General features: G+C 44.6%; 1 protein-coding gene across 1 annotated transcript in view; it reads right to left on the bottom strand.

Annotated features, from left to right (window-relative positions):
* LOC140679446 (C-C motif chemokine 17-like) overlaps positions 1-2535 on the bottom strand; it is a 57355-nt gene extending 54820 nt beyond the window's left edge. Inside the window, exon 1 of the mRNA XM_072914868.1 lies at positions 2445-2535. The gene's annotated coding sequence lies outside the window, so the exon portion shown is untranslated. The remainder of the gene's footprint in view (positions 1-2444) is intronic.
* Between the last annotated feature and the right edge of the window lie 9918 nt (positions 2536-12453).

Below are 12453 nucleotides of genomic sequence, written 5' to 3'. Positions count from 1 at the left end.
TCCTAGCCATTATGGACAACACCTCCCACCCACTACACTCGGCGGTGGTGTCAGAGAGGAGAAGACTAGCAAAGCTCCTAGCCATTATGGACAACACCTCCCACCCACTACACTCGGACCTTTTGGAGAGAATGAGCACGTTCAGTGGAAGGCTCAGACTCCCAAAATGCAACACGGAACGACACAGGAGGTCCTTCATACCGACAGCCATCAGACTGTATAGTGTATATGTTCCTTTTTGACTGTATTTATGTTATTCACTTGTGAATAATGCTGTATAATAGACTGTATTTAGACTGTATTTATATTATTCACATGTGAATAATGCTGTATAATAGACTGTATTTACAGTGGGGCAAAAAAGTATTTAATCAGCCACCAATTGTGCAAGTTCTCCCACTTAAAATGATGACAGAGGTGTGTAATTTTCATCATAGGTACACTTCAACTGTGAGAGACAGAATGTGAAAAAAAAAATCCAGGAATTCACATTGTAGGAATTTTAAAGAATTTATTTGTAAATTATGGTGGAAAATAAGTATTTGGTCACTTCAAACAAGAAAGATCTCTGGCTCTCACAGACCTGTAACTTCTTCTTTAAGAAGTTCTTCTGTCCTCCACTTGTTACCTGTATTAATGGCACCTGTTTGAACTCGTTATCTGTATAAAAGACACCTGTCCACAGCCTCAAACAGTCAGACTCCAAACTCCACTATGGCCAAGACCAAAGAGCTGTCGAAGGACACCAGGAAAAGAATTGTAGACCTGCACCAGACTGTGAAGAGTGAATCTACAATAGGCAAGCGGCTTGGTGTGAAAAAATCAACTGTAGGAGCAATTATCAGAAAATGGAAGACATACAAGACCACTGATAATCTCCCTCGATCTGGGGCTCCACGCAAGATCTCATCCCGTGGGGTCAAAATTATCATGAGAACGGTGAGTAAAAATCCCAGAACCACACGGGGGGACCTGGTGAATGACCTGCAGAGAGCTGGGACCAAAGTAACAAAGGTTACCATCAGTAACACACTACGCCGACAGGGAATCCAATCCTGCAGTGCCAGACGTGTCCCCCTGCTTAAGCCAGTGCATGTCCAGGCCCGTCTGAAGTTTGCCAGAGAGCACATGGATGATACAGCAGAGGATTGGGAGAATGTCATGTGGTCAGATAAAACCAAAATAGAACTTTTTGGTATAAACTCAACCCGTCGTGTTTGGAGGAAGAAGAATACTGAGTTGCATCCCAAGAACACCATACCTACTGTGAAGCATGGGGGTGGAAACATCATGCTTTGGGGCTGTTTTTCTGCTAAGGGGACAGGCCGACTGATCCGTGTTAAGGAAAGAATGAATGGGGCCATGTAACGTGAGATTTTGAGCCAAAACCTCCTTCCATCAGTGAGCGCTTTGATGATGAAAGCTTCCAGCATGACAATGATCCCAAACACATCGCCCGGGCAACGAAGGAGTGGCTCCGTAAGAAGCATTTGAAAGTCCTGGAATGGCCTAGCCAGTCTCCAGACCTCAATCCCATAGAAAATCTGTGGAGGGAGTTGAAAGTCCGTGTTGCTCGGCGACAGCCCCAAAACATCACTGCTCTCGAGAAGATCTGCATGGAGGAATGGGCCAAAATACCAGCTACTGCGTGTGCAAACCTGGTAAAGACCTATAGTAATTGTTTGACCTCTGTTATTGCCAACAAAGGTTATATTACAAAGTATTGAGTTGAATTGTTGTTATTGACCAAATACTTATTTTCCACCATAATTTACAAATAAATTCTTTAAAAATCCTACAATGTGAATTCCTGGATTTTTTTCACATTCTGTCTCTCACAGTTGAAGTGTACCTATGATGAAAATTACAGACCTCTGTCATCATTTTAAGTGGGAGAACTTGCACAATTGGTGGCTGACTAAATACTTTTTTGCCCCACTGTATATTATTCACATGTAAAAATACCTAAGTGTTTATTGTCTATTGTAAGCGAAATGTGGTGCTGAATTCCCCCCAGGGATCAATAAAGTACTTTCTATTCTATTCTTTTCTATTCTATTGTAAAAGTTGTTTCATGTTTCTCTGCGGCCCGGTAGCAAATGCCTCACGGACCGGTGGTTGGGGACCACTGCCCTAAACAATAGTTTATTTTTCCAGGATTGGACTTCAGTTTACAGAGAACCAAATGTGGACAGTGCTTATTGTAATTTTTTAGATATCTTAACTTCCCTGCATAATAAACACTGCCTTGTGATATAATATTTTATAAACAAAAAACATTAAAAAAGTAATTGGCTTACGAAAGGAATAATTAATGCCTGTAAAAAGAAAAACAATCTGTCAGGGTTTGTAGTTGACGAACCCCAAGATGCAGAGATGGCAGCAGGCTTGGTACAAGAAAACATGTTTTTAATGTTCAAAAATAAGAAAATGCAAACACGAACCAGAAAACAGGAAGCAGGAACAGGAGTCAGGATCCAGGGAATAGCGTAACGACAGCATACAGCAAACAACGACACGACAGGTAGTAACGACAATGATGCAGCAATGACTGGAGGAGAAGGCAGGTTTAAATAGTAGCTGGCTGATTGACACCAGGTGTGGCCAGGTGCCAATCAGCCACAGCTGAGGGGAAGCAGCACTCAGGGAGACTCAGGAAATGAAGACAAAATAAAAGCGCTGACAGGAAACTAAGACAAACAGAGAAAAAACTAAAACATAGTCAAACTGTCAGGGACAAGCCTGACAGTAGCCCCCCTTCCTATAACGGATACCAGACGTTCTAGGAACACCCCCCCCAAAAAACAGTCCAAAGTCACGGGAGGGTGGAGGGAGGACAAGGAGGTGGGCCACCAGGCCAAGTGTCCCCGCAACCAGCGGGGAAGAGTTAGGTGGCGACGGCGAGTTGAACGCCGCCGCAATTGGCGAGGCGGCTCGACCGCCGGCATGGGAGGACCCACCGGAGACGATGGTGGCGCCCTCTGCTGGCCCACCGGAGAAGATGGCGGTGGCGCCCTCTGCTGGCCCACCGGAGAGGATGGCGGTGGCGCCCTCTGCTGGCCCACCGGGGAGGATGGCGGTGGCGCCCTCTGCTGGCCCACCGGGGAGGATGGCGGTGGCGCCCTCTGCTGGCCCACCGGGGAGGATGGCGGTGGCGCCCTCTGCTGGCCCACCGGGGAGGATGGCGGTGGCGCCCTCTGCTGGCCCACCGGAGTGCATGGTGGCGGCGTCTGTTGGCTCACCGGAGAGGAGGATGGTGGCGCCCTCTGCTGCTGGCCCACCGGAGAAGAGGATGGTGGCGCCCTCTGCTGCTGGCCCACCGGAGAAGAGGATGGTGGCGCCCTCTGCTGCTGGCCCACCGAAGAAGAGGATGGTGGCGCCCTCTGCTGCTGGCCCACCGGAGAGGAGGATGGTGGCGCCGTCTGCTGCTGGCCCACCGGAGAGGAGGATGGTGGCGCCGTCTGCTGCTGGCCCACCGGAGAGGAGGATGGTGGCGCCGTCTGCTGCTGGCCCACCGGAGAGGAGGATGGTGGCGCCGTCTGCTGCTGGCCCACCGGAGAGGAGGATGGTGGCGCCGTCTGCTGCTGGCCCACCGGAGAGGAGGATGGTGGCGCCGTCGGTTGTAGACCCACCGGAGTGCATGGTGGCGTCTGCCGGCCCACCGGACTGCATGGTGGCGTCTGCCGGCCCACCGGACTGCATGGTGGCGTCTGCCGGCCCACCGGACTGCATGGTGGCGTCTGCCGGCCCACCGGACTGCATGGTGGCGTCTGCCGGCCCACCGGACTGCATGGTGGCGTCTGCCGGCCCACCGGAGTGCATGGTGGCGTCTGCCGGCCCACCGGAGTGCATGGTGGCGTCTGCCGGCCCACCGGAGTGCATGGTGGCGTCTGCCGGCCCACCGGAGTACATGGTGGCGTCGTAGGTTGCAGACCCACCGGAGTGCATGGTGGCGTCTGCTGGCCCACCGGACTGCATGGTGGCGTCTGCTGGTCCACCGAAGAGGATGGCGCCGTCTGTTGCAGACCCACTGGGGTGAGGAGTAGCTGTGCCTCCCCAGCTGCACAGCCACTCCTAGCCCCCCCCTCAAGGGACGGATCCCAGACGTCCCCAGACAGGCCCACAGACGAAAGGGATGGGTGGGAGAGGGCTTGAAATGCGGCCGAACTCCTCTTCAATTTAGCCATTAATTCTAATGCTTTGTTAAGCCTCTCCGCCATGGAAATCTCCGCGGGGAACGTGTTAACAGGCTGGATCATTATGTCAGGGTTTGTAGTTGACGAACCCCAAGATGCAGAGATGGCAGCAGGCTTGGTACAAGAAAACATGTTTTTAATGTTCAAAAATAAGAAAATGCAAACACGAACCAGAAAACAGGAAGCAGGAACAGGAGTCAGGATCCAGGGAATAGCTTAACGACAGCATACAGCAAACAACGACACGACAGGTAGTAACGACAATGATCCAGCAATGACTGGAGGAGAAGGCAGGTTTAAATAGTAGCTGGCTGATTGACACCAGGTGTGGCCAGGTGCCAATCAGCCACAGCTGAGGGGAAGCAGCACTCAGGGAGACACTCAGGAAATGAAGACAAAATAAAAGCGCTGACAGGAAACTAAGACAAACAGAGAAAAAACTAAAACATAGTCAAACTGTCAGGGACAAGCCTGACACAATCTCTACAAACTGTTTATCAAAATAAAAACAAAAGAAGTGGAACAAAGATATAAGAAGTACAAAAATAAATTAACTGATATTATACGAATAAGCAAATGGTTATGTCATTAAAAAAACTATATGAAAATAAAAAAAAACTATATAAAAACAACTTAGGATTTTTTGAATAGTCTAATCAAACAAGGATCTTCAAAGTTGACATACCCCTGATTGCTTTATTGATGATAATGGTGAAGATTATAATATGAGTAATGTAGTGAATAAGTTCAACAGCTTTTTTGTAAATGTTGGCCCGAAACTGGCTGTTTATATCCCAGAGAGTGGAGTTGCAAAATCAACTTTTGAACAGAATTCTTTGTCATTCTTCCTCTGAGCTACAAATGAACAGGAAGTGACAAACATTGTGAGGAAGTGTAAACGTAAGTCCTCCACTGACTGTCGTGATATAAACATGACATTGGTTAAAAAAAGTTATACTGAATATTGTAAAACCTGTGATGAGGTGGCGACTTGTCCAGGGTGCACCCCGCCTTCCGCCCAAATGCAGCTAAGATAGGTTCCAGCACCCCGCACGACCTCGAATTCCTCTTTTGCCTCAATTCTCAAAAATTCTGGAAAAGCATTTTAATTATCGACTTGAAGTGTTTCATGAGAAACAAATAATTAATGAGCAATCGTACAACTATTCATTACGGTAAAGGTTCCTCTTTTAACTACCACAAACTATCTACAGTATCTACCTACATATATGCATCAGAATGGCCTTTTTAAAAGTGTAATTCCCAAGGGGAAAACATTTTATGGTTAGCAATTGGAAAATGTTAATCGTACAAAGATGAAGTACTCAAATATGAGATTTGTTTTGGTTAGGGTTAGTTGTTGGGGTTAGCATCATTTATTTCAACTAGGGCTGTCAAAGGTGACGCGATAATAACGCGTTAACTATAAGTTCATTTAACAGCAATTGTTTTTTAAACATGTTTCTGACCCTCAGCCCGTTCTGTAGCTTGGGGAAATGTGTAATGGACAAAGTTCTGCCATTTGGCATTCATTTCTCCACCTTTTCAATTTCCTTATCGCTGGGTGTGTTGGACGTGTTATTTATCGTCCTTGACAAAATTTCAATCCAGTCGTATATCAATCAATCAATCAATCTTTATTTATATAGCCCTAAATCACAAGTGTCTCAAAGGGCTGCACAAGCCACAACGACATCCTCGGTACAAAGCCCACATACGGGCAAGGAAAAACTCACCCCAGTGGGACGTCGATGTGAATGACTATGAGAAACCTTGGAGAGGACCGCATATGTGGGTAACCCCCCCCCTCTAGGGGAGACCGAAAGCAATGGATGTCGAGTGGGTCTGACATAATATTGTGAGAGTCCAGTCCATAGTGGATCCAACATAATAGTAAGAGTCCAGTCCATAGTGGGGCCAGCAGGACACCATCCCGAGCGGAGACGGGTCAGCAGCGCAGAGATGTTCCCAGCCGATGCACAGGCGAGCGGTCCACCCCGGGTCCCGACTCTGGACAGCCAGCACTTCATCCATGGCCACCGGACCTGTGCCCCCCCCCCCCTCAAGGAAAAGGGGAGCAGAGGAGAAAAGAAAAGAAACGGCAGATCAACTGGTCTAACAGGGGGGCTATTTAAAGGCTAGAGTATACAAATTAGTTTTAAGATGGGACTTAAATGCTTCTACTGAGGTAGCATCTCTAATTGTTACCGGGAGGGCATTCCATAGTACTGGAGCCCGAAAACGCTCTATAGCCCGCAGACTTTTTTTGGGCTCTGGGAATCACTAATAAGCCGGAGTTCTTTGAACGCAGATTTCTTGCCGGGACATATGGTACAATGCAATCGACAAGATAGGACGGAGCTAGACCATGCAGTATTTTATACGTAAGTAGTAAAACCTTAAAGTCACATCTTAAGTGCACAGGAAGCCAGTGCAGGTGAGCCAGTATAGGCGTAATATGATCAAACTTTCTTGTTCTTGTCAAAAGTCTAGCAGCCGCATTTTGTACCAACTGTAATTTTTTAATGCTAGACATAGGGAGCCCCGAAAATAATACGTTACAATAGTCGAGACGAGACGTAACGAACGCATGAATAATGATCTCAGCGTCGCTAGTGGATAAAATAGAACGAATTTTAGCGATATTACGGAGATGAAAGAAGGCCGTTTTAGTAACACTCTTAATGTGTGATTCAAACGAGAGAGTTGGGTCGAAGATAATACCCAGATTCTTTACTGATTCGCCTTGTGTAATTGTTTGGTTGTCAAATGTTAAGGTGGTATTATTAAATAAATGTCGGTGTTTAGCAGGACCGATAATCAGCATTTCCGTTTTCTTGGCGTTGAGTTGCAAGAAGTTAGCGGACATCCATTGTTTAATTTCATTAAGACACGCCTCCAGCTGACTACAATCCGGCGTGTTGGTCAGCTTTAGGGGCATGTAGAGTTGGGTGTCATCAGCATAACAATGAAAGCTAACACCGTATTTGCGTATGATGTCGCCTAGCGGCAGCATGTAAATACTAAAGAGTGCAGGGCCAAGAACCGAACCCTGAGGAACTCCGCACGTTACCTTAACATAGTCCGAGGTCACATTATTATGGGAGACGCATTGCATCCTGTCAGTAAGATAAGAGTTAAACCACGACAAAGCTAAGTCTGACATACCAATACGTGTTTTGATACGCTCTAATAAAATATTATGATCGACGGTATCGAAAGCAGCGCTAAGATCAAGAAGCAGCAACATAGATGACGCATCAGAATCCATCGTTAGCAGTAGATCATTAGTCATTTTTGCGAGGGCTGTCTCCGTAGAGTGATTTGCCCTGAAACCGGATTGAAAAGGTTCACAGAGATTGTATATGTTATGATGCTGGTGTTCATGTCGATCGTGCACCATTGCCAGGTAACCACCTTTAATACATATGATGATTCCTTTATAGCAACCATGTTTTAAGACAAATAAAAACGAGCTATAAAACCGGTTTGGAGAAAATATATATTCTCTAATATTGGTGAGTGTATTTTTTGGGACTTGAGAGTTGCGATGGCAACATATATTTTGGTCACAATGAAGGGTCTGTAGAAGTGTACAGTAGAATGTCTGCCAGTACCTGTTTAATGTATTGAACTTAAAGTAATGTGTTCTGGGCAGTAGAAGGGCTTGTGCTTGGCTAAACCTCATACCTATCATACTTGATCAATGGAGGCACGTTATATGTATATACTGTATATGTTTTATATGCTGATTCTCATCCCAGTTGCTTCACACTCGGCTGCAAACTGATCCCGTGAGAGCTGAAGATCCTGGTCAGATGAAGCCATCAGGACCACATCATCTGCAAAAAAGCAGATGAAAGCATATGTGTATGTATGTATATATATATATATATATATATATATATATATATATATATATATATATATATATATATATATATATATATATATATATATATATATATATATATATATATACATATATATGTATGTGTGGGGAAAAAAATCACAAGACTATTTCATCTCTACAGGCCTGTTTCATGAGGGGGGGTACCCTCAATCATCAGGAGACTTTAATGGGAGCATTCGCATACCATGGTTTATATAGGGCACAGAGTGGGTGGGTACAGGCTGGCCTAGGGGCGTGGTGATTGGCTCATGTGTTACCTAGGAGATGTTTCCGTCTATGGCGGCATGTTGTTACAATTTTGCTGCGCTTGTTGAGGGATGACAGGTCTGGACGGTAGATGATAAACAGTTTCTCTTTCAAGCATAGGTTGCATCTTTTATTACCACTATTGTAAGGTGTGCTGGATGCAAGAATTTGCCATGTTATTGAATATTCAACATTATTGTCTTTGAGGTCCCAAATGTGTTTGCTGAGTTCTGTGGTATTTCGCAGGTTTTTGTTCCTGAAAGAAGCCTTGTGGTTGTTCCATCTGGTTTTGAATTCACCCTCGGTTAATCCTACATATGTGTCGGATGTGTTAATGTCCTTGCGTATTACCTTAGATTGGTAGACAACTGATGTTTGTAAGCACCCCCCGTTGAGTGGGCAATCAGGTTTCTTTCGACAGTTACATGCTTTGTTGGTTTTGGAGTCGTTCTGACTGGGGGTCGACGGCTCATTTGCAATTGTTTTGTTGTGGTTTGAGATGATTTGTCGTATATTGTTCATGCAGCTGTAGCTCAATTTGATGTTGTTCTTGTTGAATACTTTTCTTAGGTTGTTGTCTTTGGGAAAGTGTTTGTCAATCAGATTGAGGAATTTGTGTCCAATGTTCGTTGAGACGTTTTTGCTGTATGGGGGGTTGTACCAGATGATGCCGTTTCGTTTTCTGTTCTTTTTTGGCTGGTTTCCTGGCGTGGGTTCATAGGTGAGGGTGAAATTGTATCCGCTTTCATCAAGGGCTTTTTGGTACGGGGGGGTTGCTTGGTCAAATTCAGCTTTGCTAGATGACAGCATCGATAGCCTTTTATTGATTCCGGTAGGTATTCTTTTCGTGGTGGTGGGTGGATGGTTGCTGTCATGGTGCACGTATTGGAGTGTTGTGTTGGGTTTCGTGAATGGTTGGTAGCTGTTATTTCTCAGGTTGAAAGTGACGTCAAGGAAGTTGACGGTTTGCTTGTTGGCTTCAATCGTGATCCGTAGGCCGTTCTCTTTGAAAATTTGGCATATGCAACGTCTCAACGAACACTGGACACAAATTCCTCAATCTGATTGACAAACACTTTCCCAAAGACAACAACCTAAGAAAAGTATTCAACAAGAACAACATCAAATTGAGCTACAGCTGCATGAACAATATACGACAAATCATCTCAAACCACAACAAAACAATTGCAAATGAGCCGTCGACCCCCAGTCAGAACGACTCCAAAACCAACAAAGCATGTAACTGTCGAAAGAAACCTGATTGCCCACTCAACGGGGGGTGCTTACAAACATCAGTTGTCTACCAATCTAAGGTAATACGCAAGGACATTAACACATCCGACACATATGTAGGATTAACCGAGGGTGAATTCAAAACCAGATGGAACAACCACAAGGCTTCTTTCAGGAACAAAAACCTGCGAAATACCACAGAACTCAGCAAACACATTTGGGACCTCAAAGACAATAATGTTGAATATTCAATAACATGGCAAATTCTTGCATCCAGCACACCTTACAATAGTGGTAATAAAAGATGCAACCTATGCTTGAAAGAGAAACTGTTTATCATCTACCGTCCAGACCTGTCATCCCTCAACAAGCGCAGCGAAATTGTAACAACATGCCGCCATAGACGGAAACATCTCCTAGGTAACACATGAGCCAATCACCACGCCCCTAGGCCAGCCTGTACCCACCCACTCTGTGCCCTATATAAACCATGGTATGCGAATGCTCCCATTAAAATCTCCTGACGATTGAGGGTACCCCCCTCATGAAACAGGCCTGTAGAGATGAAATAGTCTTGTGATTTTTTTCCCCACACATACATATATTGCGCTCTACTACGGTATCGAGCACTATTTTTTGGATAACCTTATTAAGACATATATATACATATATATATATATATATGCATACATACATACATATACATTTATATATATCCATCCATCCATTTTGTACCACTTGTCTATGTATATATATATATATATATATATATATATATATATATATATATATATATATATATATATATATATATATGGCCCTGTGATGAGGTGGTGACTTGTCCAGGGTGTACCCCGCCTTCCGCCCGAATGCAGCTGAGATAGGCTCCAGCACCCCCCACGACCTCAAAAGGGACAAGCGGTAAAAAATGCATGGATGGATATATGTATAAACCAAATAATTCATATAGGGCCTAATCCACTAAAGGTTTGCGTGTATTAAAACACGTGCAAACTTGATCGTACACGCAAAACTGATCTACTAAGCCTGTGCGCTGAGGATTACGTCTCTTAAAATAACAAAATAAATAGCGCAATCCATTTAGCGTGTCTGTCTTAATGAATGTGCTAAATATATTGATCTTCAGATCACCCACAATAGGCCACTGGGAGGGGATGATGCAAGTATAACTAATTAGCACAGCGATGGGATTTATCAGATCAAAAATAGTTCTGCGGCCATTGTTTTGCGTCAATATTTAGTATGTCAAGGAAGGATGCGCAAACGGGCAGTTGCGCAGAAATAGCCGTGAGAAAGGGGGCGATCATTCTGCAACCCTGTCTTACGTATGCTTGTCAACATATATGGTCTGTGAAATATAAAAATATTGTCTAATTAGCAATATAATTTTATAATTTTAAAGCTGCTGGAGGATTTAAGGAGATTATTAAAACAAACTAAATGTGTGTGCTTTGGTGTCATTTTAATGGTGTTTGTTTTTTCATATACAGGTAAAAGCCAGTAAATTAGAATATTTTGAAAAACTTGATTTATTTCAGTAATTGCATTCAAAAGGTGTAACTTGTACATTATATTTATTCATTGCACACAGACTGATGCATTCAAATGTTTATTTCATTTAATTTTGATGATTTGAAGTGGCAACAAATGAAAATCCAAAATTCCGTGTGTCACAAAATTAGAATATTACTTAAGGCTAATACAAAAAAGGGATTTTTAGAAATGTTGGCCAACTGAAAAGTATGAAAATGAAAAATATGAGCATGTACAATACTCAATACTTGGTTGGAGCTCCTTTTGCCTCAATTACTGCGTTAATGCGGCGTGGCATGGAGTCGAAGAGTTTCTGGCACTGCTCAGGTGTTATGAGAGCCCAGGTTGCTCTGATAGTGGCCTTCAACTCTTCTGCGTTTTTGGGTCTGGCATTCTGCATCTTCCTTTTCACAATACCCCACAGATTTTCTATGGGGCTAAGGTCAGGGGAGTTGGCGGGCCAATTTAGAACAGAAATACCATGGTCCGTAAACCAGGCACGGGTAGATTTTGCGCTGTGTGCAGGCGCCAAGTCCTGTTGGAACTTGAAATCTCCATCTCCATAGAGCAGGTCAGCAGCAGGAAGCATAAAGTGCTCTAAAACTTGCTGGTAGACGGCTGTGTTGACCCTGGATCTCAGGAAACAGAGTGGACCGACACCAGCAGATGACATGGCACCCCAAACCATCACCCAACCTTGCAAATTTTGCATTTCCTTTGGAAATCGAGGTCCCAGAGTCTGGAGGAAGACAGGAGAGGCACAGGATCCACGTTGCCTGAAGTCTAGTGTAAAGTTTCCACCATCAGTGATGGTTTGGGGTGCCATGTCATCTGCTGGTGTCGGTCCACTCTGTTTCCTGAGATCCAGGGTCAACGCAGCCGTCTACCAGCAAGTTTTAGAGCACTTCATGCTTCCTGCTGCTGACCTGCTCTATGGAGATGGAGATTTCAAGTTCCAACAGGACTTGGCTCCTGCACACAGCGCAAAATCTACCCGTGCCTGGTTTACGGACCATGGTATTTCTGTTCTAAATTGGCCCGCCAACTCCCCTGACCTTAGCCCCATAGAAAATCTGTGGGGTATTGTGAAAAGGAAGATGCAGAATGCCAGACCCAAAAACGCAGAAGAGTTGAAGGCCACTATCAGAGCAACCTGGGCTCTCATAACACCTGAGCAGTGCCAGAAACTCATAGACTCCATGCCACGCCGCATTAACGCAGTAATTGAGGCAAAAGGAGCTCCAACCAAGTATTGAGTATTGTACATGCTCATATTTTTCATTTTCATACTTTTCAGTTGGCCAACATTTC

This window comes from Nerophis lumbriciformis, linkage group LG15 (genome assembly GCF_033978685.3).
Source record: "Nerophis lumbriciformis linkage group LG15, RoL_Nlum_v2.1, whole genome shotgun sequence".
NCBI lineage: Eukaryota > Metazoa > Chordata > Actinopteri > Syngnathiformes > Syngnathidae > Nerophis > Nerophis lumbriciformis.
The sequence above is the reverse complement of the archived record's forward strand: the minus strand, read 5'-3'. Positions and strand labels throughout refer to the sequence as shown.